This window comes from Ambystoma mexicanum, chromosome 3q (assembly GCF_040938575.1).
Source record: "Ambystoma mexicanum isolate Mex_15411 chromosome 3q, UKY_AmexF1_1, whole genome shotgun sequence".
NCBI classification, from domain to species: domain Eukaryota; kingdom Metazoa; phylum Chordata; class Amphibia; order Caudata; family Ambystomatidae; genus Ambystoma; species Ambystoma mexicanum.
The window spans coordinates 570,417,954-570,442,194 of NC_090926.1; the positions used below are offsets into that span (position 1 = coordinate 570,417,954).

The 24,241-nt window shown below is 50.3% G+C and overlaps 1 protein-coding gene across 1 annotated transcript in view; it reads left to right on the plus strand.

Annotated features, from left to right (window-relative positions):
- ETF1 (eukaryotic translation termination factor 1) overlaps positions 1-24,241 on the plus strand; it is a 257,735-nt gene that overhangs the window by 164,663 nt on the left and 68,831 nt on the right. The gene's annotated exons all lie outside the window — the stretch shown is intronic.

The following is a 24,241-nucleotide window of genomic DNA, read 5'->3' on the forward strand; positions in this document are numbered from 1 at the left end:
TTTGCAACAAGACTTTGCAAAAATGTAAAAATTGAGTAGTTTAAATGTAATTTTTGTGGGTTTCAAAAAAGGTCTTGGCTGTCAATAGCATGTATGGGACAGGAACGCCAGAAGAATGTGAATCATGGGGAAAGGACACATGATGGAATGTTAAAAATGAACAGAAATGGGCCCCATGATAGTATGTACGCACGTGTAAAGTCACAATTTTATTCTGAACATTTCACAATGAAAATGACCAAAGATTATTAAATGTACAAAACAAGATCTCACAGATTGCAGAGTTCGACTGCAATGGTCTGCATAAAATATGTAACCCGTTTATGTAATTTGCTAAGACTCCAACTGTATAAATGTACCATTTGTGGCAAAATCGGATTTTAGCTAAAGCAACTGTGGGAGGTTTTTGAACATTGTGAAACTCACCATAAATCTGACATCCTGCCCTTGAAATCCAACCAGCTGAGAGCAAGGCGGGGACTAGCACCCCTGACCAATCCAGTGGGTTAGAAGTGTGTTTAGCTAAGCCTGCCAAGCCATATACTTCTATGTCATTATGCATTATAAATAAGGGTCCTTGACAGGACTCGAGACACACACACACACACACACACTTCCTGAAGTTCCTGATCTGCACCATTCAGCTTGCTGATTCCAACTAAAAGGCCAACGCATTTCTGACCCTACTCCAGAGGCCACTGCAAAAACCAAGCATAGCTGATTCCTATCCCAGCCAGGCCAGTGTTCCAGAATCAACGCACTAATCTCCCATTAAAAAGGGGAAAGTACTGGTACCTTTTGCATCCTGAAATCAGACCGGCTTGCTGACCACTAACTGCTTGCCCACCCGCTGCATCCAACGGTACCTGTGCTATCCAGTGGCCTGAATTGCCCAGCTGTTCGCTACCCGGTGACCAGGCCTTGCCCAGCTGACTTTTGCCAGGTGCGCCGCTGTGTGGTGACCACAACCTGTTGACTGTCCAAAAATTTCAAAAACTAAAGTGGACTGAGTTTAATCCCCGCCCCATAGAAACACATAGCCTATCTTGTCTTGCCTTTGTCGTCCTTATCCCACTGTCTATGTAGTCATATTTCTGATGCTTGTTAATCTGCTTAGAATCACATGCTGTGCATATGGTCCGACATCCAGTGGTAACCGCGGAGTATTGCATCTTGTCTTTCCGGGGACCGAAAGGGGACGTCGGCATAGGCGTGTCTGTAACACTATCCCTATCGTGACGTGTGTAGTACCCAAAGTCCCTCACATGCCGAGGTCCCTCAGATTGTTTTTTTTCCGCCCAGATAACTGGTCTCCCTAGAGCGGAGCTCTTGCTAGAGACTTTGTTTTTATCTTTACCAAATTGTCGGTTTATTCCCCGTTAAGTCACTTTGCCCAACAACATCTTTGACGAAGACTACGGGGAATCGTCTACGGCTGTGGATTTTGGTGCTTAAGATCCAGCGCCTGGATTTTCCACATGGTCTGGCCCTCTGGACGACCTATACAGTAGGGAGAGTGGGGTCGGGGTGTCCATATTGTTTAGCATGTCTTTCCTCCTTTCCCCTGTTGATCTTGTCATCCTTCCCTTTGGCTAAGGAAAGGACTCCTTTTAGATTCTGCTCTAAGTATAGGGTCAGATATCCTTGGAAGGACAAACTCAGGACGTGTAATGCCCGTCTCCCCCCTAGAGCATGACAAGAAGCGGGGTGCGAACTCCCTAAGACCCTTAAGGAGCACCAGGTAAAGCGGTGGGCCGCGTATGGTATGTCACGCGTGGAGCCCACTTCTGCCACGCCAGCTGAAAGTGACGGGGGTACTTTGGATGACCGAACGTCCGTTTCGGATGTTATAGACCTTGAGGTGGACGCTTCTAGGTCCGCCACACATGTCCCTGACCCTTTAAGGCTTGACTCTGGTCTTGCTACAGGGACCACACCCGGTGACAGGGGCGTACAAGCGCATCGCACTAAGCACACAACCCCTATGCCAATTTCGACATTTTCGTCGAAAAAAGCGAAAGCGCCAACAGGGCTGCCGAAAACTTCGCAGGTTCCCTCGGATCGTTCAGATCCAAAGCCTTCCCCGCATCCGCAGCAGCGTTTTGAGATTGGGCAATCCAAATCAGCTAAGGGCGCTACTCCGAAACCTACACGCGTCGAAGTGCAGGAGTCCAACGCTTCAACGGTTTCTAAGGCCCGAAAAATACAGCTAGGCCTCTACCCGGAAAACTGACCGCTAGGCCCTCTAGTGCCGCGGATGCTATTACAACTGCCGATAAATCATCAGAGCCTTTGTCTCATGACGATTCAGCGACTATCGAAGGTAGCATCGGAAGAATTACAGCGGCGGTGGGCCTTACTCCGGTTCCGCCTAAGGTTATGGGCCAATCCGCGGAAAAGATTTCGGCAGATTGGATTCCCGATTCCGATGAGGCTTACGAAGATAGTAGAGAGCTTCTTTCCGACACCCTGAGAGGTTCCTTTCGACACTGCAGTGCGGAGAACGTCGTTTCTCATCAGGCAGGCCCGTTTGGGTCCTCTAAATGGACTACAGAAAAATTCAAAGGGTGTATGGATCGGCTGGAGCAGATTATCAGTTCTTCTGATCATCCGCCCCCGAAAAGGGCTCGAGTAGACCCTAACCTCCAAATTCAGGAAGATCAGTCTCATGTTTTCCAACAGGAAGACGTGGTCCAGATGGACACACATAGAGACCTCTATAATGAAGAAGCGTCTTTCATGCAAAAATATGAGGAAGATCAGCAGGATACTACAGACAACTGGGAGGAAACCAAGCAGGATGGTCAAGACCCATGGCCACAGCAAGATCAGGACGTTTCGTGCCTAGACTCTCCTCCGTCACCCCGGCTCGCCAGGCCTCTCCTGTCGATGACCAAATGGCATTCAACTCCATGTTGAAAAAAGCAGCTGAATACTTCTAAATTGCCACTCAAGAGGCGGTTCCTGAGCAGGATTTTGTGGAGGATATCAAGGAAAAACCTCTGGCGAGTCAATCCATCCCCCTCCTTAACTCTATTAAGAGACAGGTAGCTCCCTCATTGGTGTCACCTGCTCAAACACGGGCAGTGAACCTGAGAGTCAAAACATTATTTCGACCCTCTCCCTCCGACCCTCTATACATCAAAGGGCAAGCCATCCCAGATTCACTAGTAGTGACTACCACTCGAAAGAGGGCAGGGGTACCCCTTGCTACGGGAGAATTGCCACCAGACAAGAAGTCTAAGCAGTTGTATGTCCTGGGCAAACGTGTCACGTCAGCAGCTGCATACACCATACAGGTTGCTAATAATACTACTCTATTAGCAAGCTCTGCTGATGCTGAATGGAATTTGCTCCAGGAAGGCCTCCAAGAGGTTCCTGAACCCGCCAAGTCAAAGCTTCTCTCCATTGTAACGGATGGAAGACTAGTTAACCAGAATGTGGTGAAAAACACATTGGATACTGCGGAAACTGCAGGCAGGTCTCTTGCACAAGGGACCCTACTGAAAAGAGATGCTTGGCAGCGTACATCAGGACTTAGACCTGAGACTCGGGCCTCTCTCATTAATAAACCCATTGAGCATACTAATCTTCGGAAAAGCAGTAGATGAAGCTTTGGAAACAGCCAAGAAGGAGCATGAGACTATTTGATCTCTGCATCAAATTACACAAACCCTCCTCCCAGAGGGGTAATGATTCTCGGCGGTCCTTTCGAGGGCAAGCCCGTGCTGGTCAAAACTACGGCACGGGTAGTTTCAACACAAATCGAACATCTGGAAGCCCCACTTACTACACCTCAAGGTGTTAGAAACGCACGAAAGGTAGAGGCAGATGCCCCAATCCCAGAGGAGCCACGGCCTCTGGTCAGAAATGACGACCAAGTCCAGGTCCCCTCCCATGTCACCCCGGTTGGGGGGAGGGGACGATTAACATCTTTCCTCAGGGCATGGGAGCGGATAACTTCCGACCAGTGGGTCCTCAAGATGGCTGCCCAGGGTTACTGCGTGGAATTCACCCGACCTCCACAGTTCAGACCGCCACGCTCACGACGCCTTTCACCAGACCATCTGGAAATCCTGATCGAAAAGAGGTGGAAGCACTGCTGGGAAAGGACGCCATAGACGCGTCCCTATTCTTCAGATAAACAAGGGTATTTATTCAGTGTACTTCCTTGTACCCAAAAAGGATCTTGCCATGCGTCCTGTTCTAGACCTGCGCCCAGCGAACAAGTTTATAAAACCCCAGAAGGTTTTGCATGGTAACACTGCAGGTGGTGATCCCATTACTGAAACGGGGACTTCATGGCACCACTGGACATGAAAGATGCATACTTTCATATTTCAATGTTGCCAGCGCACAGAAAATATGAGGTTCATGATCCAGGACAAACATTACCAATTCAAGGTGCTCCCCTTCGGCATTGCCTCGGCGCCAAGGGTGTTTACTAAAGTCCTGGCAGTGGCAGCAGCACACCTGCGCAGACTATCAGTCCTAGTTTTCCCTTACCTCGACGACTGGCTCATCACGGGGGACTTGTTCGATGCTTGTTTTTCGAACACCCTAAAAACAGTAGATCTCCCCTTCAGCCTGGGTTTCTCGATCAACGAAAAGAAATCCAGTTTAGTCCCCAGCCAAGTAAAACAATTTCTGGGAGCTCTAATTTGGACGGAAGACTTTTGGTCTTCCCCTCCAGCGAGAGGGTTCAGGACATGCTTTCACAGATCCCTCAATATGTAGCCAGTCGGGAGGTGACGGTACGCAAAGCAATGTGCTTGCTAGGAGTGATGGCGTCATGCATATACTTGGTGCCCCACGTGCGGCTGCGCATGCGTCCCATGCAAGAGGGGCTCAACAGCCAGTGGTGTCAGGCCAGCGGACAATGGGAAGATCTGGTAGTTGTCTCGCCAGCCCTCATTCTCTCTCCGCAGTGGTGGTCAAGAGAAAACCTCTTAAGGGGAAGACCTTCACCACCCCTGCAGTGGAAGTCACTCTCACGACACTCTTCTCTCACAGGGTGGGGAGCTCATCTGCTTCAACAGACAGCACATGGAGTGTGGTCTCCTCAAGTAGCGTCCAATCATATAAACTTGAGCTGTTAGCTGTGTTCAAAGCTTTGAAAGCCTTTCACGTGCAACTGCATGGGAAGACAGTGCTGATTCTGACGGACAGCACTACAGCTATGTATTACCTGAACAAACGGGGGGGGGGGGGGGGGCACTCACTCTCCAGGGCTATCCAAGCTGTCCCAGAACATTTGGATATGGGCTCTCAAACACAAGATGTTTCTGTTGTCCCAACATGTTCCAGGCGAACTCAATCTTTTAGTAGATGTACTCAGCAGAGATTTCCCTCTGCCTGAAGAATACAAATGGGACTGCACGAAGACCGTGTCCAACGTCTTCGCAGAATGGGGGTTCCCAGAGATCGACCTGTTTGCCACTCAAAGCCAAGACTATACTCCAGGTAACCCCAGAACCGATCCAACGGGAACGATCTCTGAATAACATGGTCGGGGCGATTTGTCTACGCTTCACCCCATCCCCCAAATACCCCTCCCGACTCCGCTTCTCAAAAAGATAGTGCACAAGATGCACCAGGAACCAATTGCCATGATCTGGTGGCCCCCATGTGGGCCCGCCAACCCTGGTTCGCTCACCTGATGGAAATGTCCCTCTCCCTGCAAGTCAAGCTACCCTGCCCGTACAACATGTCTCAGGACAGGGGGAGACCCTACACCCCTGCCCACAAACTCTGAATTTAGCAGCCTGGCTCCTGAGATCATAGAGTTTGGGCACCTGAAACTCCCTCCGAGGTGCATGGACATACTCGGGGAAGTGAGAAAACCTAATACACGTTATTGCTATGCCAGCAAATGGAAACGTTTTGCCATATGGTGCAATTCCAAGGGCGTCAATCCTATAGATTGCTCACCCTCACACATTGTGCTGCATCTAACCCACCTGTTGGACACTGGGTTAGTCTTCAATTCCCTAAAAGTGCATCTGGCTGCTCTGTCAGCCTACACCACATCACAACAAAAGGTGTTTTGGTGGAAAATGCCAGTGATTAAAGCCTTTATGGAAGGGATTAAGAGGATTTATCCTTCCATTTTTCACCCAGCCCCTGGATCCGATCTGAATGTGGTTTTGACCAGGCTCATGGGAGCTCCCTTTGAGCCTATGCATAAAGCAAGCCTGAAAGACCTGACTTATAAGACCGCCTTCTTAGTGGTTATCACTTATCAGAAGGGTTGGCGAACTACAGGTTCTTTCTGTTCTAGACCCCTTTGTTACAGTCCACAAAGATAAGGTAGTTCTGCGCACACACCCCAGGTTTGCGCCTAATTTCATCTCGGAAGTTCTATGTGAACCAATCATTCGAACTACCCACTTTCTTCCAGAACCCTACTAACGTGGCCGAAGGTAGCCTTCACACACTAGACGTGCGCAGGGCAGTTATGTTCTACTTGGAAAGAACTAAACCACTAAGGAAGACTAAACAATTCTTCGTTTCAGTGGCAGCTGGTAGAGAAGGGGGAACCTGTCTCTAAATCAGCGATCTCAAGGTGGATTGTCAAATGCATCACACGGTTTCTCTCTTGCGAAGAGAGAACTGCCCTTCAAGCGTACAGCACATTCTACTCGAGGCACTGGGACATCCATAGCATTCATTGCAAATGTTCCTCTTGAGTCAATTTGCAAAGAGGCAACCTGGAGTTCTGTACACGCCTTTACAAAACGCAATTGCGTAGACACTCATTCTAGGTCTGATTCTCAGGTGGGACAAGCAGTACTAAGACACCTTTCCTCTACTTTTCTTTTTCACAACCCACCTCCAACTCCGGGTACTGCTTGCTAGTCTATGCACAGCAAGTGATTCTAAGCAGATACAATCATCAGAAATGCTATTATGGTAAGTAATGCATTTCTTACACCCTGGTAACTTGTAACTGTTAGATTTATCCTCGAATCCTGTCCTTAATGTTGAAGTGCTAGTACCATCTCTTTTCAATTGTCTGGTTTAAATTATAAGCCCTTAGTTTGGAGTAATGAAACTAATTTCCATATTTCTTTTTTTCCCTTTTTTATTCAGTTTTTATTAAGTTTGTAAACATACATCAAACATAGACAGAACATAGTGCAACATTCATATCAACAGCTCATAACATTAGTAGGATTTTTAAATTTTTATTTATTACATTTATTACTCGCCCAGACCCGAAGGTATCACAGCGAATTTGCAAGCATATTATCACGTTTTTTATACAGTGTTGCGGTTAGTCATATAATCACATTTCTTATACATCATGATGCATCATGAGCTAACATGGACATGTTGCGTTATGACTCGTGTGGTTGTTTTCCCCCCTGACCTTTTGGTCCCCGCCCCCAAAGCCCTCATTTACCACCTCAGGTTCATTTGGTTGTCACATTGTCAATTGGCTTCATCCTACTTGTATCATCGTTACAGGTTGCCAGTACATTTTACATTGTGTTGTGATCCTCTTGCAGACAGTACTCAGTCAGTTTAGGTGTTATAACATGTTGCTGACTTTGCATGTGTTGCATCAGATGACCTATTTGGAGCGAAAATCGGTCCATTCCATATCGACGGAAATACGATCTCCATGAATGGCTGCAGTTATATTGTCCATTCTGTACATGTTTCGGGCTATATTAATCCATTCATTTTTTGTTGGAAGAGTTTCCCTTTTCCAAGAGGTTGTGAGACAGGCTCTCGCGGCCAAAAGTAGTTGGTGGATTATCTTTGGTAGTTTAGAGAGTGCATTGTCCAGTTCTTCTAGGCCGAACAAAACCATGAGCGGTAGTTTCTCCCTCTCCACCCCATCCAGCTCCTGGATCCAGCTAAGGACTTCATACCAATATGCCTGCACAACCGTACACCCCACCACATGTGCCAATATCAGCTTTATTTCCACACCAACAATATGGCTTACACCTTGGTCCATTTTGGCAAGTTTGGCCGGGTCGTATTGCCACCTGTAAAGCAATTTAATACTGTGTAATTTGTACTGAAATGCTATGGATGTTTGTGCAGTTCTCCTACACATCTGGAGCCAAGTATGTGGGGGTAGGACCCGTCCCAGATCGGTTTCCCACTTAGCTTTCAGCTGATCGGAAGGGGATTTATTCACCTCTACCAGGGCCGTGTACATTGCACTTTTGAGACCTCTGGTACCCGTACTGGTGTCAAGGATTTTTTCAAATGGAGTGAGTTCCCTCTGTAGTTTGTTTTTCTAGATATTTCTAGTCCTAACCCCTTTCAGTTGGAGGTATAGGAATATTGAGAGTGGGCCTATCACGAGTGCTTCTTTGAGTTCTTGTATTGTTATAAAGGTGTAATTTCTCGATAGCTGTCCCGCTCTTTCCAGGCCACCTTCAAACCAAGTTTGGAACCTTTCTGGATTTGGAATGGTTTTCCGACTGCCCGGTACCCACAGGTGCCCCAGAGGTGAGGGCCATGTTGTAATCCCTTTCATCCCGGCCCCCTGTTTCCATACATTCCACATGGTCCCGAGTATGGAAATATAAAATTTCATTGTTGGGGTTGGGCACTGGGGTGAGAAGGTTGGCCTCGCGAATCAACCTTAGCGATTAGTGTTCCTTCTTAACAATATAGCCCAGATAATTTAGTGGAAGTACCTTTTTCCTTTCTTTCAAAACTGATTTTCTCACTTAACTGCTCTATTTTCCTAAATACGAACCTCACTACCTTCCAAATCTCTCTCAATTCACCAGCTAGAGACCTATTTTCACCTCCAATATTGTCCCTGTGATATATATCTATTCCCCAGCCCAAGAAACAGCACTCGAAATCATAGTATTTCACCTGTTTTTTATTAAAAACCGTTTAGGTAATTTAAAGTGGGAATTGAGAAATGAGCATCATTTTCCAACGTGTCATTTGGCTGCAGCATGCTCTAAACTTTCTGCTCATTTTCAAATTCTATGCCTTTTGCTGATCCATTGCCTTGTGATTGCCACTGATATAACATACCTGCTATTGTGATTAAACATATGTATATTATAATTTAACCCCACTAATGAATTATTTGTAAAATTCGTGTTATTTTAGGCCTTTGCTAAGTGTTTTTGCCTCTTATTCTGTGAGGTAAAGTCGCATTGTGATTCTGTTTTCTCCCTCTTATTCCGGACTACCTGCTGCTTCTTTCTATCTACTCGGAATTCGATTATTTGTGGGTTGAGGTAACATTGCAGGGGGAAACCTGAACTTGGGTGTTATATTTCCTAAAATCAAAGTGCTCCTATTCAATTGTGCAGTGTATATGTTCTGGTAGAAGGTTAATTAAGTGCAGTGCTTACATGTCTATTGTAATTATCACCTTATTGGTGATTGCTGCCCCGTATTAAAATTGTCTGATTTGATTTTGAAAATAAATATTGCATTTCACCAACCTGCCTGGTTCATCGTCCATTGTGACATAGGGTATTTGAAAAAGGGGGTGTGATAGAAGTTGTGTACCATCCCAAATTGAATTCACATAACAAAGAGAAAGGCATATCAATTGAGCGCTACATCCCAGGCTGAGACCAAGGTGTCGCCTGATTGAAATCCTTAAGTCACCTTCAGAGGCTCAAGACCTGGCTATCAGGCTTCCAAGGCCTCCATATCCCACTGGATGGTCTCTGCCATCAAAGAAGTATGAGGGCCAGCGCAAGTCACTTCCGGCAAACGTGCATGCCCACCGCAGTCAGAGCCAAAGCAACGGCCATCGCATTTCAGCGGCATGTCTCTTGGCAAGTCATAAACAGGGCAGCCGCTCCCCTCGGCTTTCTGCAAGCATTACTGTTTGGATGCCGGTTCTAGATCTGACGCAGCTTTAGGACAGGCGGTTCTTAGGAACGTTTTTGCTTAAGGAGGGTCTCCTCTCCACCCTGGGGCTACATTCAGTTGTAATCGTCCATGCAGTATGGCGGAAAGGGGATGGGACGTAAGAGTAATTATAAGTTTCTCACCATAGTGACTAACGTACTTAGTCCTTTTTCTCCATACGTCCCACTAATACTGGTGTCATTAGGCAATGTTAATTCTATTGTTGATGCGTCAATGGGGACTGAGGTGTGGCGCCGGAGGGCAGAGACAGGGCAGCGCATGATCCCTCTGCCGCACACCCACGCGCCTCTCAATTTAGAGGGGAAGGTTTTTTCTGGTGAAAAGGGTAGTCTCCCGTCCCTTGGAATGGACGCCCATGCAGTATGGAGGAAAGGGGGCGATGGGCTAGGAGTAAGTTAGTCACTACGGTGAGTAATTTATATTCTGATGCGTGTTAATTTGCTTAGAATCGCATGCTATGCGTATAGTCCGACATCTAGTGGTCACCGCATAGTATTGCATCTTGTCTTTCGAGAATCGAAAGGGGACGTTGACATGGGCGTGCCTGTAACACTATCCCTACGTGATGTGTATTGTACCCAAAACCCCTCACGTGTCTTGGTCCCGCCGATCGTATTTTCTCTGCCGTGAGGGAGCCTTTTGACTAGCGGGAGTACAGAAAAGAGAAAATAGTAAGACGTCTATGTTCCTTCCGTATGAGCGGGGACGAAGGGTGCGCGCATGTGAATCTAAGCAGACACAATCAGAAATGCTTTTACGGTAAGTAATGTATGTCATGGCTAGTTTCTCATGTAACATTTGTTACCTTTTCTACAATAAATGGCTGGTGGCAGTGGTTTAATTTTTACTAGCATTGTGTTTTTACCGCGGGCTGCAATTGCAACCTTGGTAAAGCACCTCTTGGTGCCCATTTTGCCAAAATGGACCTGGTCTTTTTTCACCATTTCTTGCTGGAAAGGTCCTTATTGAGATTTACTCTGCATGACACACCAGAATTGGTCCCTTTGTTTCGTCTTTGTCGGGATTTACGAGTGAAGCCCGCCTCTGGCTCCAGTATGTCTGGCAGGGGCAGGAAGTGAGGAAGGTGCCCAAAACTCCCTGTGCTTAATCCCCTTCGTTACAGGAATGCACCCAAATGTGACTGGCCGGCTGTGATTGAAAGCTAGACTGCAATGAATGGGAGAAACCTGCATAAAAGGCGAGACTTTTTGGCTTGGAAGGCAAGAGTCGACCACTGGACAAAGGAATCCGAAGAAGAACTTGGAAGAAACTGCTGCAACTCCTGGACCGTTGGTTTCCTAGTAAAGCCCGGCTGCTGTGCTCAAGCTCTGAATTCGTTTCAACTCGAGAAGCCCTGCAAGGACGACCTCTCCCCTTCAGTTGGTGGGACAAATCAACTCCAAAGTTAACTTGTTTGGACATCCTCTCGGAGCTGGCTGTACTTCCACTGCTTCTGCTGCTGGAACCGAAGTGCCAGGGAGTGGAACACCAAACTGAGTGCATCACTTCAAAGTCGGACCTGAGCTTGTGGAAGATCCTCCGGATCCCAGTAAGCGGGACTGACCAAGCCTGAGCCACCTCAATAGAGTGCTTGACCCCAGATGCCAGTCCAGAGTGGTATACGAGAGACCGCGGTGGTGCTATTTGCTGAGACGCGAGGAGCTGAAACCGCGAAGTGCCGTTGAATAGGTTTTCCTTTTCTGCCGCTGACAGTCCCATTGCAGTGTAGGAGTCCCCAGAAGTCCTCCCTTTTATCTCCACAACTGATGCCCAGGAACAGGATCTACAGAGCTGCACAGGAACAGAAGCCAACTGGAACCATTTCTTGTAACCAAAGGTACTGTCAAGTTTTAGAGGACTTACCTCTTGTTGCTGTAGCCTTACTTGACCTCAGTTGAGACTGGTCTTGGTTGCTTCTATAGAGTTGCTTGCATCTTCTACCTCCCACAAGCCTCCCAGCTTGTGGCACTACATGGATTCTACTTTTCTACAAAGACTTCTAAGACCTTGTGTTATACTTTTATTCACCTACAAGTGCCTCGGCTCCCCCAGACTTTTGCCCAATTGATGTTGGCTGAGCTGGCTCCCTGAATAACTTCTTTCCTCTGACATTGTATTTTACCTGTCCTTCCAGGAAGGGGTTAATTTACTTAGCTTGGGGGGTTCAAAAGTACTTACCTGCTTCGTAATAATTGTGATATCTTGTTTTATTCTATAACCCTTTTCTTTACCATACTTCCCAATATTGCTCTAAATGCAACAGTGATATATTAATGTCCAGTGTCCTTACTATTTAAGTGACCTGAGGGTGTCAGAAGTGTCTGTGTGCCATCCCCCAATAGGTGTTTGGTGATTTAGAGAAACTTAAAGTATTTTGGAGTGTATTTGTGTTACTTGTATATTGCCCCTTCTGAAGAAGGCTTATTCAAACTGACTGTTAAATAAATTAATAATTGTTTAATCAAGAAACCTTGAGTGTAAGTGTTTATTTGGATACTCGTCACTGTGAATCTGTGTAACCGTTCTACTGCTCACATTGACCACTCTTGAGATGAGCCTGGCTGCGCAGCCGCACTACCAACCTGTGTAACAGACTTATACCAAAGGTTGTGTTCCTATTGCCAGGAGGTCAAGGTTATTGTAGTGCACCCAAAGGGTACCGCACCAAATTTTGCCTAATGCTCCCGAAGCAGGATGACCCAAGCTAGTCACCTCACCAGAGTGCTGGACTCGAGGAGTGAAGGAAGGCAAACCGGTGTCCAAGATACGCAGTAGTGCGATTTACCAAACGCTGAAACCGCAAAGTGTCGCTGATCCGAAAAGAGCCTGTAGCTGCTGCCAACCTTCAAATTTCTGCTTCAGCAGTCCCCTTACATCCTCGCTCTTTTCTCCACAACTGAGGCCCAGGAACACAGGTATCTGCATCGCTGCATCCAGACAGAAGCCAACTGGACCCTTTTTTCTAACCAAAGGTACTGTTTTGATACTTACTGTAGCTTGCTCTTCTCAGTTGAGACTTGCAGTAGCTACGTTTTTTAGAGCGGATTGTAACTTAACAAGTGTAACAGCTTATGGCCCAACGGATTTTCTACAAAAAAAAACTCTCTAACTTGGTCTCACCGAGCCATGGTCCATGGCCAGCTCTGTCACAAGCTTCGACACTCTTTCCGGTCAGCTACAAGATCCTGTCCACACCCAGATCCAACTGCCCTGGCGGGGGTGTAGCCTTCATCATTCCAGAGTGGATCCCTGCGTCTATCATTCCTATGCAGGCCTACTCCTCCTTTCTCTCTTTCCTGGTCACTCTGTTGCCACCATCTACCGGCCCCTTTCCGAGCGGGCAGGCTTCTCCTCCTCACTCTTGGCATCCAGTTGGATGCCTCATGTCCCGTCACTGGACTCTTTCGTGACCTCTGCAACTCGCTCTTTTCTTCACTCTGGCCCGACTCACTCTGCGGAGCACACTCTTGATGGTCTGAGCTAATAAGACCTCCCCCTCTCTAACCCTCTCACCTCTCCTGGAGTGACCTTTTTGCTCTCCTCTCTACCCCTCAGGCCAAGCATACCCCCACACTGCCACCCACCTTCTTAGTCATTTGACCCATGAAGCTTCTGTCAGTTGAGGCTTTTGCTGCCTCTTTCTGTCGCCCTCCTGCACTTCTGGCTGACTCATCCTGACAGCCCATTTCATCCTCCACTCTGCCATCTGATACACTTGATGCACTTGCCCCTGTCATGAGGATCCGCATGAAGCCTAAAGCCAAGTGCATCTCCTGTTACGACTCAGATCTAGTCGCCCTTAAACTCAAGTGTAGGGTGGCTGAGGGGAAATGGTTGGCCTTTTGCACATATTGTGACAAACTGGCCTAGCGCCTGCTCCAAAGGCAATACCGACTCTGTCCTCCCTATGTTTAGAGCTCTCCTACAAGCACACGTTTCTGCGGCATCTAACAGTTCGGAAATCTGCAAGGAGCTTGCCAATCCTGCAGCAGCCTCTACCTCTCCTGTTCCTTCCCAGGCCCTCTACTGCCCTGGCTTCTCACTTCATCTCTAAAACCCAGGTTCTCCAGCATGGGGTCTGGCATGGATTCACATGCTCATGAATATTCCCCGTCGTCGGGCTGGGAATCCTCGGTAAATAAAAAACTCAGTATCAGTTTCGTTTCTGATCTGACTTTCGTAGTAGTAACCAATCACTGATTTCTGCGTCATACTGACCACAGCCAATGACTGCCCTCTCCCTAAGCCCCGCCTCTGGCAGCCATCCTCAGATTTTTACTGCACGTTCAAGTGATGGGATCCTCGTGCTATTGCTCTCGAGCTTTAGTGCGTTTTCGCGCTTTTTTCATAGGAAAATGTTCTCTTTTTTCGGTCAAAGAGCCTCAAGCTCCACCGTTTCTATATCTGATCAACGGGGACCCGTGTCGGATTCTTCTACGCCCCTCAAGGGTGAAGATTTTGTCGAGCCACACTTTGGAGGACTCCAGAACTTTCTCAGGCCCATCTCGGACATGGCCCAGGAGAAGGGAAGCTCGACGCCCGGGAAGCTGTTCAGAGTCTGCCCTACATGCCAGCTTCAGAATGTCTTCAAGGAGGACGAACACTCCCTTTGCCTCTACTGCCTGAATGAGGACAAGACGCACGTGGAGAAGGACTGTGCGTTTTGCGGGAACATGTCGGAGCGGACCATAAAGGACCGCCATCTGCGTCTCGCCAACTGGCTGGAAGGGAAGAGCCCATCAGGCGAGAAAAAGAAGTCTGAGCGGTCTTCTAAGACCTTTGAGGGCGCCCCGGCGACGGGGGCCCAACAGAAGGCCAAGCACCGCGAGTCCGCGGGCACCGGGAGCGCTGAACGGTCGGGCTATTCGGTTGCCAGGCAGGGCGCAGCCTCCCCGGCGCCATCAACCACGAGCCAACGCTCTGGCTCGGGTAAGAGGAAGTCCGAGCACCCGGCGAAGCTTCTGGAGAGGCCCCGGTCGAGCTCGAAGGCCAATTCAGAGGGGGTGCGAGGCGGTGACCCCCTCCCCTCCCCCTAAGGAGAAGGCGGTGAGCGCACCTAAGGTGGCGAAAGTCTTGATCCACCCGGCCAAGGCCTCTATCGAGACGGTCGCGGCGGCCCTGGCTCAGCCTCAGTCGGCTACACCAGTGGAGGCGACCTTGGGGCCCAGAGTCTCCCTGCCACCGCGGAGGGAGTCCTCTTTCAAGCCCATCGACAGGACCCCCGTGAAACCTCCGACGGAGAAGGGGGGGCAGGAGGCCATCGTGGATTCGGCCTCAACCTCTGAAGAGGAGCTGATCGAAGTCTTAAGCCACGGCATTGGCGTGGAGGGAGACCAGCCCGTCGGGAGGGACCCCGACGAGGGGGACCACGAGAACGTCGAGGGTACCGACGAGGTTCCTGTCCGCCCGTCGGCACCCCCTCAACCAGTGCCGCAAGACAACTCGGCGGCCATTTTGTTGGCTATTCAGTCCTTATGCTCGGAGATGAGGACGAGATTGCCGTTACCACCGACTGAGGAACCGCCCCCGACGGGCGACCCTGAGCCGGGCCCTTCTGGGAGCCCTCCTCCTAAGAGAAGGATTCATCCTCCACCTCCTTTTCAACCATCGCGCCCGTCTCAGCCCTCCTCCCCGTCCACGACCCAGGGGGATGGGACGGACACGGCCGCGACGGGTACAGACGACGAGGCTTACGGCGAGGATCCTCCGTCCCCTCCTCCCCGGGCTTCCCTGCCCGACGAGATTGGATCGTTTCATGCCATGATCGCCAGGGCATCTGAGTTTTTCCAGCTCTGCCCGGAAGAGAAGGAAGGCTTACTTTATCAACGGCGCGAGACCAAGAGGAAGACGGTCCTCGCTGTACTTCTACTAGGCGATATCTGGGGTGAGGGTCTCTCCCTCCTCAAGAACCCATCCACAACGCCTGCGAGGAGGGATCGGTACGAGAAGAAGTACTGGGTCCCGGATGCGGCCCCATTGTGCCCAACCCCGGACTTGGTCGTCTCCGTGGCGGCCAGGAAGAAAGCGGGGGGGGGGGGGGGGGGCGCATCGGCCTCCACGTCAACTCTCCCCGCCGGACGGCGAGGGAAAGAAATTGGACACGATGGGACGCAGAGTCATCTCATCGGCAGCTACGACGATTAAGGCTGCCAACGCCTTGGCTATCGTAGCACGCTACGACAGGGAGTTGTGGTACAAGATCGCCTCCCTGCTGGACTTCCTACCGGACAAGAGGGCTGAGGCCTTGGATCTTGCAGGAAGGGGAAGTGGCGTCGGACCACGCCATTACGGTAGCGACGGACATCGCTGATACTGGCTTTCGCCAGTTGGGCAACGGCGTGTGCCTTAGACGGCGTGGATGGCTCAAGGCAACAGACTTCCGGCAGGACGTGCAGACCAGAGTTTTAGACATGCCGTTCGACAGGAACAACCTGTTTTGGGAAAACAGTGGACGATTCCCTGCAAGCCATCAAGGCGGACACGGAGACGGCCCGGGCTCTTGGTGTTCTCCAGCAACGACGGCCGCCCTTTCGGAGCACCGGAGGCAAGCAGGGTGCCTCCAAAGGTTCCGGCGGCGGATATTCCACCTACCGTCAAGCGGCCCGTTCGTCGTCACAAGAAGCCTACAGGGGACGAGGCAAGTCGAGAGGACCCCGCCGTCGTCGCCAGGGAGGACAAGGTGGCAAAGCCTCGTCGAAGCAGGATTGAACCGGCGCGTCCCAGGCCCCCCCCCACCCCCCCCCCCCCCCCGTGGCCCGGAAGGAACATCACGTCCCTCAACTTCTCTTGGAGGTAAAGGCGATGCTCAAGAAAGGCGCCATCGAGCTCGTCCCAAAGAGGATTCGGGGCTCCGGAGTTTACTCGAGATACTTCCTCGTGAAGAAGACAGGAGGATGGCGTCCCATCCTGGACCTACGATGACTGAACAAATTCATCAAGGCGCAGAAGTTCCGGATGGTCGCCCTCAGCACGTCCTGGGTCAGCTGCAGGAGGGCGATTTCCTGTCGTCGTCTGACTGACTTACTGCCTACTTCCATATCCCCATCCTAGGGGGACACCGAAAGTTTCTCACATTCGTGGTCCAAGGGCGGCACTACCAGTTCAGAGTCCTTCCCTTCGGATTGAGGTCGGCACCCAGGGTGTTCACCAAGTGCCTCGCACCGGTGGTGGCGTGGCTGCGCCTGGAGGGGATCCACGTTTAGCCCTACCTGGACGACTGGCTCATCCGAGCAAAGACAAGGGAGCTTGCCGCAGAACACACGGCGAGGACCGTCCAACTACTCACGGACCTGGGATTCTCCATAAACTACGCCAAGTCCCACCTGGTGCCCGCGTAAGACGCACTGTTCTGGGAGCGAAACTCGACACAGTGGAGCTTCTGGCCTCGCCGTCGGACCAAAGAACGAGGGCCATCTTGGGCAAGGTGCAGCGGATGCTGGTTGCGGACGTGGCCAAGGTGAGGTCCATCAAATCCCTCCTCGGAATGATGTCTTCTTGCATTTATCTCATCTGCCTGTGCAGGCTTCGGATGCGCCCGTTGCAGGAGTTCCTGGATGCTCGCTGGGTCCAGACGACGGGCAGCTTCGAGGACAGGATCACACTCTACGAGAGTTTCCGACGAGCAATCCGGTGGTGGGGCACCCGCGCACATCTGACGGTGGGCATGGACTTCCAGACCCCGGGCCACCAGAAGACAGTGACCACGGATGCCTCCCTGGAATGGTGGGAGCGCACACTGAAAATCTGCACGCAAGGCCTTTGGCTTCCGACGGAGAAATCCCTCCATATCAACGTCCTGGAACTCCGTGCAGTGTTTTGAGCCCTCAGGTCCTTCCGTCCCTCAAGGGCAAGGTGGTGAGGATCTTCACCGACAAAACCACCACCATGTTCTACATCAGGAAGCAGGGCGGTACCAGATCCCCAGCCCTGTCCAAGGAGGCGCAGGATCTGTGGCATTGGGCCGTCGCCCAAGCGATGTTCCTGGTGCCGTTTCATCTGGCAGGAATAAAAAACACCATCGCCAACTCGCTCAGCAGAGAGCTGCGCTCGTGCCACGAATGGGAACTACGACAGGATCTAGTGGACCGCCTCTTCCGACGCTGGGGCACACCCCAGATCGATCTGTTCGCGACGAACTCCAAGTGCCAGAGGTTCGCCAGCAGGTTTCCCCAGCCGAGGAGCATGGGCGATGCTTTCTCGTTCCCCTGGGAGGGCCTATTCCTGTACACGTTCCCTCCTTTACCGTTGCTGATCCGGCTCATCAACCAGCTCAAGAGGTCACGGTGCAGGATGATACTCGTCGCACCCGCGTGGCCAAGGCAGATATGGTTCCCGGACCTTCTGGACTTAGCGTCCCTGTCAATCAAGCTGCCAGTGGACGCGGATCTTCTCTCCAGGGAAGGAGGCGCCATCCTCCATCACGACCCGAAGTCGCTGAACTTGCAGGCCTGGCTCCTGCAGCGCTAGAGTTTGGAGGTTACGACATACCGGCCGACTGCAGAGAGGTTCTTGCAAAGGCCAGGGCGTCCTCAACTCTTAAATGCTACGGACACAAATGGAAGAGGTTCTGTGTCTGGTGCCACGCACAGAAGATTAAGCCTCTACGGATTATGGCTCCGCAAGTACTGCCGTACCTACTGATGCTGGCCAAGGCTGGACTAGCGCACGCTTCCATCAAGATTCATCTTGCTGCGATCTCCCGATACACCAGAACCACGGGACGGACGTCCTTGTGGTCTCATCGTCTGGTGAAGGAATTCATGAAGGGACTGTTCAGATCGTTCCCGCCGGTGAGGGCGCTGGCCCCGGCGTGGGAGCTCAACATGGTGCTGACCAAGCTCATGGGACCTCCATTCGAGCCTCTTCACTCAGCTTCGTTGAAGTTCTTGTCGTGGAAAACAGCGTTCCTTGTGGCCATCACCTCTGCACGACGAGTGGGAGAGATCCAGGCCCTTTCCTGCAAGCCCCCGTGCTTGACTTTTCACGACACGAGTGGTGCTCGGGACGCACCCCTCCTTCATGCCCAAGGTGCCGTCGGACTTCCTCAACGAACCCTTGGTGTTGCCTGTTTTCTTCCCCCCCGCCTTCGTCGCCGGCAGAGAGGACTTTGCACTCGCTGGATGTGGCTAGAGCGCTGAAGTTCTACGTGGACCGCACGAAGAGCTTTCGGAAGACGTCACAACTCTTTGTGAACTTTGGACCTGTCAATCAGGGGAAGGCTCTCTCAAAGGCTTCCATTTCCAGATGGCTCTCCGGCTGTATCATGTACTGCCATCGGTTGGCAAACCGATCGCTGCCCGGCCGTCCGAGAGCCCATTCCACCAGAGCGATCGCAGCTACCACGGCGTTCCTATCTGGTGTGCCCCTTCTGGACATCTGCAGGGCTGCTACGTGGAGGTCGACGCACACCTTCATGAGATTCTACTGCATCGACCGGGATTCCAGGGAAGAGTCCAGGGTCGGCCAAGCAGTCCTGCGCAACCTGTTCGCCTAAGGTGAGCCTGGTGAGGAGGTAAGAGGTGCTTAATGTTGAGTTGTTGTTGTATTGCTTAATGTTGAGCCTGTTGCCACCTCCCGTGGTTGTGCATGTGTGTACTGCTATGTATTCTCTTATTCATGAGCATGTGAATCCATGCCAGACCCCATGCTGGAGAAGGAACAAGTTACTTACCTGTAACTGTTGTTCTCCAGCATGGGTCTGGCATGGATTCACATGCAAACCCTCCCTCCTACCCCTCTGCGGCTCTTCACTTGGTCATACTGCCACTTCACGTGCTACCAAATCTGAGGATGGCTGCCAGAGGTGGGGCTTAGGGAGAGGGCAGTCATTGGCTGTGGTCAGTATGACGCAGAAATCAGTGATTGGTTACTACTACGAAAGTCCGATCAGAAACGAAACTGATACTGAGTTTTCTTTACCGAGGATTCCCAGCCTGACGGGGAATATTCATGAGCATGTGAATCCATGCCAGACCCATGCTGGAGAACAGTTACAGGTAAATAACTTGTTCCATATCCTGTCCATCCTCAGCTTCTCATGCTTCTCCCTCAAGTCTCACCTCCTCTTCCAGCCCCCCTGTGGCTACCCCCCTCACCTTCTCTGCTTTTCCTCTCTTCTCCCCTGACAAACTTTCTAGACCAGTCCGATCTATGAAAACCTCATCAGAACACGTTCTCCCCTGTTCTTCAAAAACCCTCAAGGATGACATTGACACCCTTGCTCCAGCCTTGGCAGACTTCTGCAACCACGCTTTCGTTTCTGGAACCTTCCCCTTAAGCACTCTTGTGCACTCTCTCCTCAAACCCTCAGCCGACCCCTCCCTTCTGGCTAATTATCGCCCAGTCTCACTTCTTTCCTGGACAAACTCCTGGAAAAGCTGGCTATCTTCCAGCTTAATCTTCGCACTGAATCTGCTGGTTGTCTCCATGACCATCAATCTGGCTTCGGAGCAGCCAGAAGCACGGAAACTGCTCTGAACATACGTGACAACCTGCTCTCTAACCTTGATTCTAATCTCCCCTCTGTCCTCATCCTACTTGATCTCTCCTCTGCCTTTGACAAGGTCAACCATGCCATCCTGCTCAACAGACTCCATGATAACCTGGGAATCACTGATCAGGCTCTGGCCTGGCTGACTTCTTTCCTCTCTGACTCGCCCTCCCAGGTCCAACTTGGGTCCTTTCTCTCCTCTATTTCTCTCCACCAGTGGTGTTCCCCAGGGGGTCTAACCTTTCACTGTGGATGGGCAACCAATACCTGGCACCTCTCTCACCGCATTGCTGCTCTCTGCTCGAACTTCCAGTGCTATGTGTTTGATACCCAGCTCGCCTACAGGCTCCCTTCTGCTACCTCTTCTCTCATCACTGTCTGTCTGCCATCCAGGAATGGTGCGCCGCCAATGATCTCTGCTTAAACGCCAGCAAGACGAAGATCCTCATCGGCCCACCTACACCCCTCTTCCCTCCCTCCCACATGTGAGGCTGTTAAGCAAGATTGTATGTAGTAACCCTGTGGTAGACTACACTAGCCTTATCTTGGCAATGCATAACCCAACCTTTTGGTATAAGCCTTTACTACACAAGTTGGTAGTGACTGAGCAGCGAGGGTTATCTCAAGAGCAGTCAATGTGAGCTATAGAGGTGGAACATAGAGATTCACGGTGGCAGGTATTCAAATAGCACTTCTATTCAAGGTTTCTTATTAAAATAATTAAACAGTCAGTTTTAAAATAAGCCTCCTTTTAGAAAGGGCAATATGCAACAATAAAATGCACTTCAAAAATACTCCTTCGGTTACAGTTAAGTATATACCCTTTTGGGATGTCACTTACATTTCCCACACCCTTAGGTGACTTCAATTGCTAGGACACTGTGGACATTGATGTATCACTTTTTACATTTAATGCAATACTGAGGTTGTGGAAACAGGAATTGTCTAGGGAAAGGTTAACAACTCCAGACAGGCAAGCACTTTTCAATCCCCCAATGAAATATAGGTTAACCCTTTCCCAGCTATAAAAGTAATGTATGACTTTTTGGAGGGCCAGATCAACAGTCGGAGGGTAAGAAGAGTCTTCAGGGAGCCAGGGCTGCCAATATCAATTGAGCAATATCTAGGCGAGCTGAGGCACTTCTTGAAGATGGCACAAAAGTATTTAGGCAAGATTGTATCCAGTACCATGTGGGAGACTGCACCAGCCTTGTCTTCTTGGTAATAGTTAACCCAACCTTTGGTATAAGCATGTACTACACAAGTTGCTAGAGTGACTGAGCAGCGAGGCTTCTCAAGAGGGGTCATTTTGAGCTGTAGGGTTGCAACATGGATTCACACTGACAAGTATCCAAATAAACACACAAGGTTTCTTGATTAAACAATTATTTAAGTCAGTTGAATAATGTTAGGAAGAATTCCCTTCACCTTAGAGGCCCCCAGCACCTTTGCTGGATTTTGAGGACTTGATTTTTTTTATTTGGAGAGTGAGAGCCTATTTTCCCACTCTCGTATTTTGATGTGTTTTAATCTTGTGTTCTTTGATTGTGGAGTTTTAGACAACTCCATAGGCATCTTTTTGTGTCACACAGCACCCTCATTGCAGTGACAGAGGGAAACCTTTTGGGGCTGTCCCAAGGTTTAAATACCTTCTCTGGGATAAACTACTGTTTCCAAGAGAAAGTAAAGTGAAATTGACTTTACTAGTCTTTCCAAATTCCTAGACCCAGCCCACACTATCTTACCATAGAGTGCTGGAGGCGTTACCTAGCATCCCCTATGTCTAGAGACTCATGTAGCAGTCAAATGCCACCCTTTCCTCTGGAAATGGCTGGTGGCAGTGGTTTTACAACTACCATGGTTTTCCCGACCGTGAATAACGGTGTTAAATCACGGGAGCCATGTTTTTCAAGATGGTGTCTGAGCCCCCTATGTTTAAACTGGTCCCGGTCTTCTTTTTCACCATTTCTTTTTGGAAAGGTCCTTCTAGAGTTTCTCTGTGTGCCAAACCAGGTTTGGCCCCTATGTACCTACACCTTTGGCGGGCTAGAGGACTGAAGACATCCTCTGGCGCCTGAGTGTCTGGGGTGGCCAGGAAGTGAGGGAGGTGCCTGAAACTCCCTGTGCTTAGTGTCCTAGGAGACCCAAATGCACTCTGGCGTGATTGGCTGACTGTCTGGCAAGGACAGCCACCCTGCTGGATGCGTGGCAGCTAGGCTGGAATGAATGGGAGGAAACTGGATAAAAGGCAAGTCTCTTGGCTTGAGAGGCAGTCGACACTGGAACGAAAGAACCAAAGATGAGCTGGAAGAGGACGGCTGCTGCAGCTCCTGGACCGTTGGTTTGCCCAGTGAAGCCCTGCTGCAGATCCGAATCGCCAAGTTCCTCTCGACAGAGAAACCCTTCAAGTACGACTTCTCCCTTAGAGTTGGTAGGACCAATCGTCTCAGCCAGCCAATCACGCCAGAGTGTATTTGGGTCTCCTAGGAGACTAAGCACAGAGTTTCGGTCACCTCCCTCACTTCCTTCCCACCCCAGACACTCGGGCGCCAGAGCATGTCTTCAGTCCTGAAGCCTGCCAAAGGTGTACGAACAAAGGGCCCAAACCTGGTTTGGCGCGCAGACACACTCTAGAAGGACATTTCCAAAAAGAAATGGCGCAAAAAGACAACCGGGACCTGTTTAAACAAAGGGGCTTAAAGCGTCATCTTGAAAAACCTGGCTCCTGTGATTTTTGAGCTACTGGTGTTCACGGTCAGGAAAAATCATGGTTCAGTTCATTCTTACCGGTGAAGGCACCTGCCTCGGCTTGGCAAGTCAGTGTGGTGCCGACTAGGCTCATGGAGGCCCTATTTGAGCCGATGTGTCGAGCACTGCTTAAGTTCCTGTCTTAAAAGACAGCTTTCCGCGTGGCCGTCACCTCTACCAGGAGAGAGGTGAGATCCAGACCCTGTCCTGCAAGCAGCCTTACTTGACTTTCCACAAGACGAGTGGTGCTACAAACACACCCCTCCTTCATGCCCAAGGTTCCATCAGAATTTCATCTCAACAAGCCCTTGGTGTTACCTGTGTTTTTTTTCTGCCGGCTGAATGGTCTTTGCACTCGCTTGATGTCTCGAGTGCTGAAGTTTTGTGGCCCGCACAAGGTTTCTGGGAAACCTCAGCTTTTTGTGAACTTTGGTCCTGTGAACCATGGTAAGGCCTTGTCTAAGGCTTCCATCTCCAGGTGGCTCTCCGGCTGCATCACTCACTGTCACTGGTTGGCAAACCAACCGTTGCCTGGCCGTCCGAGAGCCCATTCTACCAGCGAAAATGCTGCAACGACAGCGTCCTATGTGGTGTACCCCTGCTTGACATCTGCAGGTCTGCTATGTGGAGGTCTATGCACACCTTCTCGAAATTGTACTGCGTCGACCGGGATTCCAGGCAGGAGTCCAGAGTTGGCCAAGCAGTGCTACGCAGCCTGTTTGCTTGAAGGTGAGCCTGGTGAGGAGGCAAGAGTAATTGCTTCTGTTGAGCCTTGCCACCTCCCGTGGTTGTGTATATATTACTATGTACTTTTTTTATTCATGAGCTTGCAAATCCATGCCAGACTGGCGAAGGAACAAGTTACTTAACTGTTCTCCAGCATGGGTCTGGCATGGACTCACATGCAAACTCACTCCTGCCCCTCTGCAGCTTCTTGGTCATACTGCCACTTTCTGCTACCAAATCGGAACATGGCTGCCTGAGGGGGGGGGGGGCTTGGGGAGAGGTCAGTCATTGGCTGGGGGCAGTATGACCCAGAGCTCAGTGATTGGTTTATAGGAGAAGGTTGATAAACTAAAGTGAAACCGTTTTTACTGAGGATTCCAGTCCTGATGTGGGAATATTCAT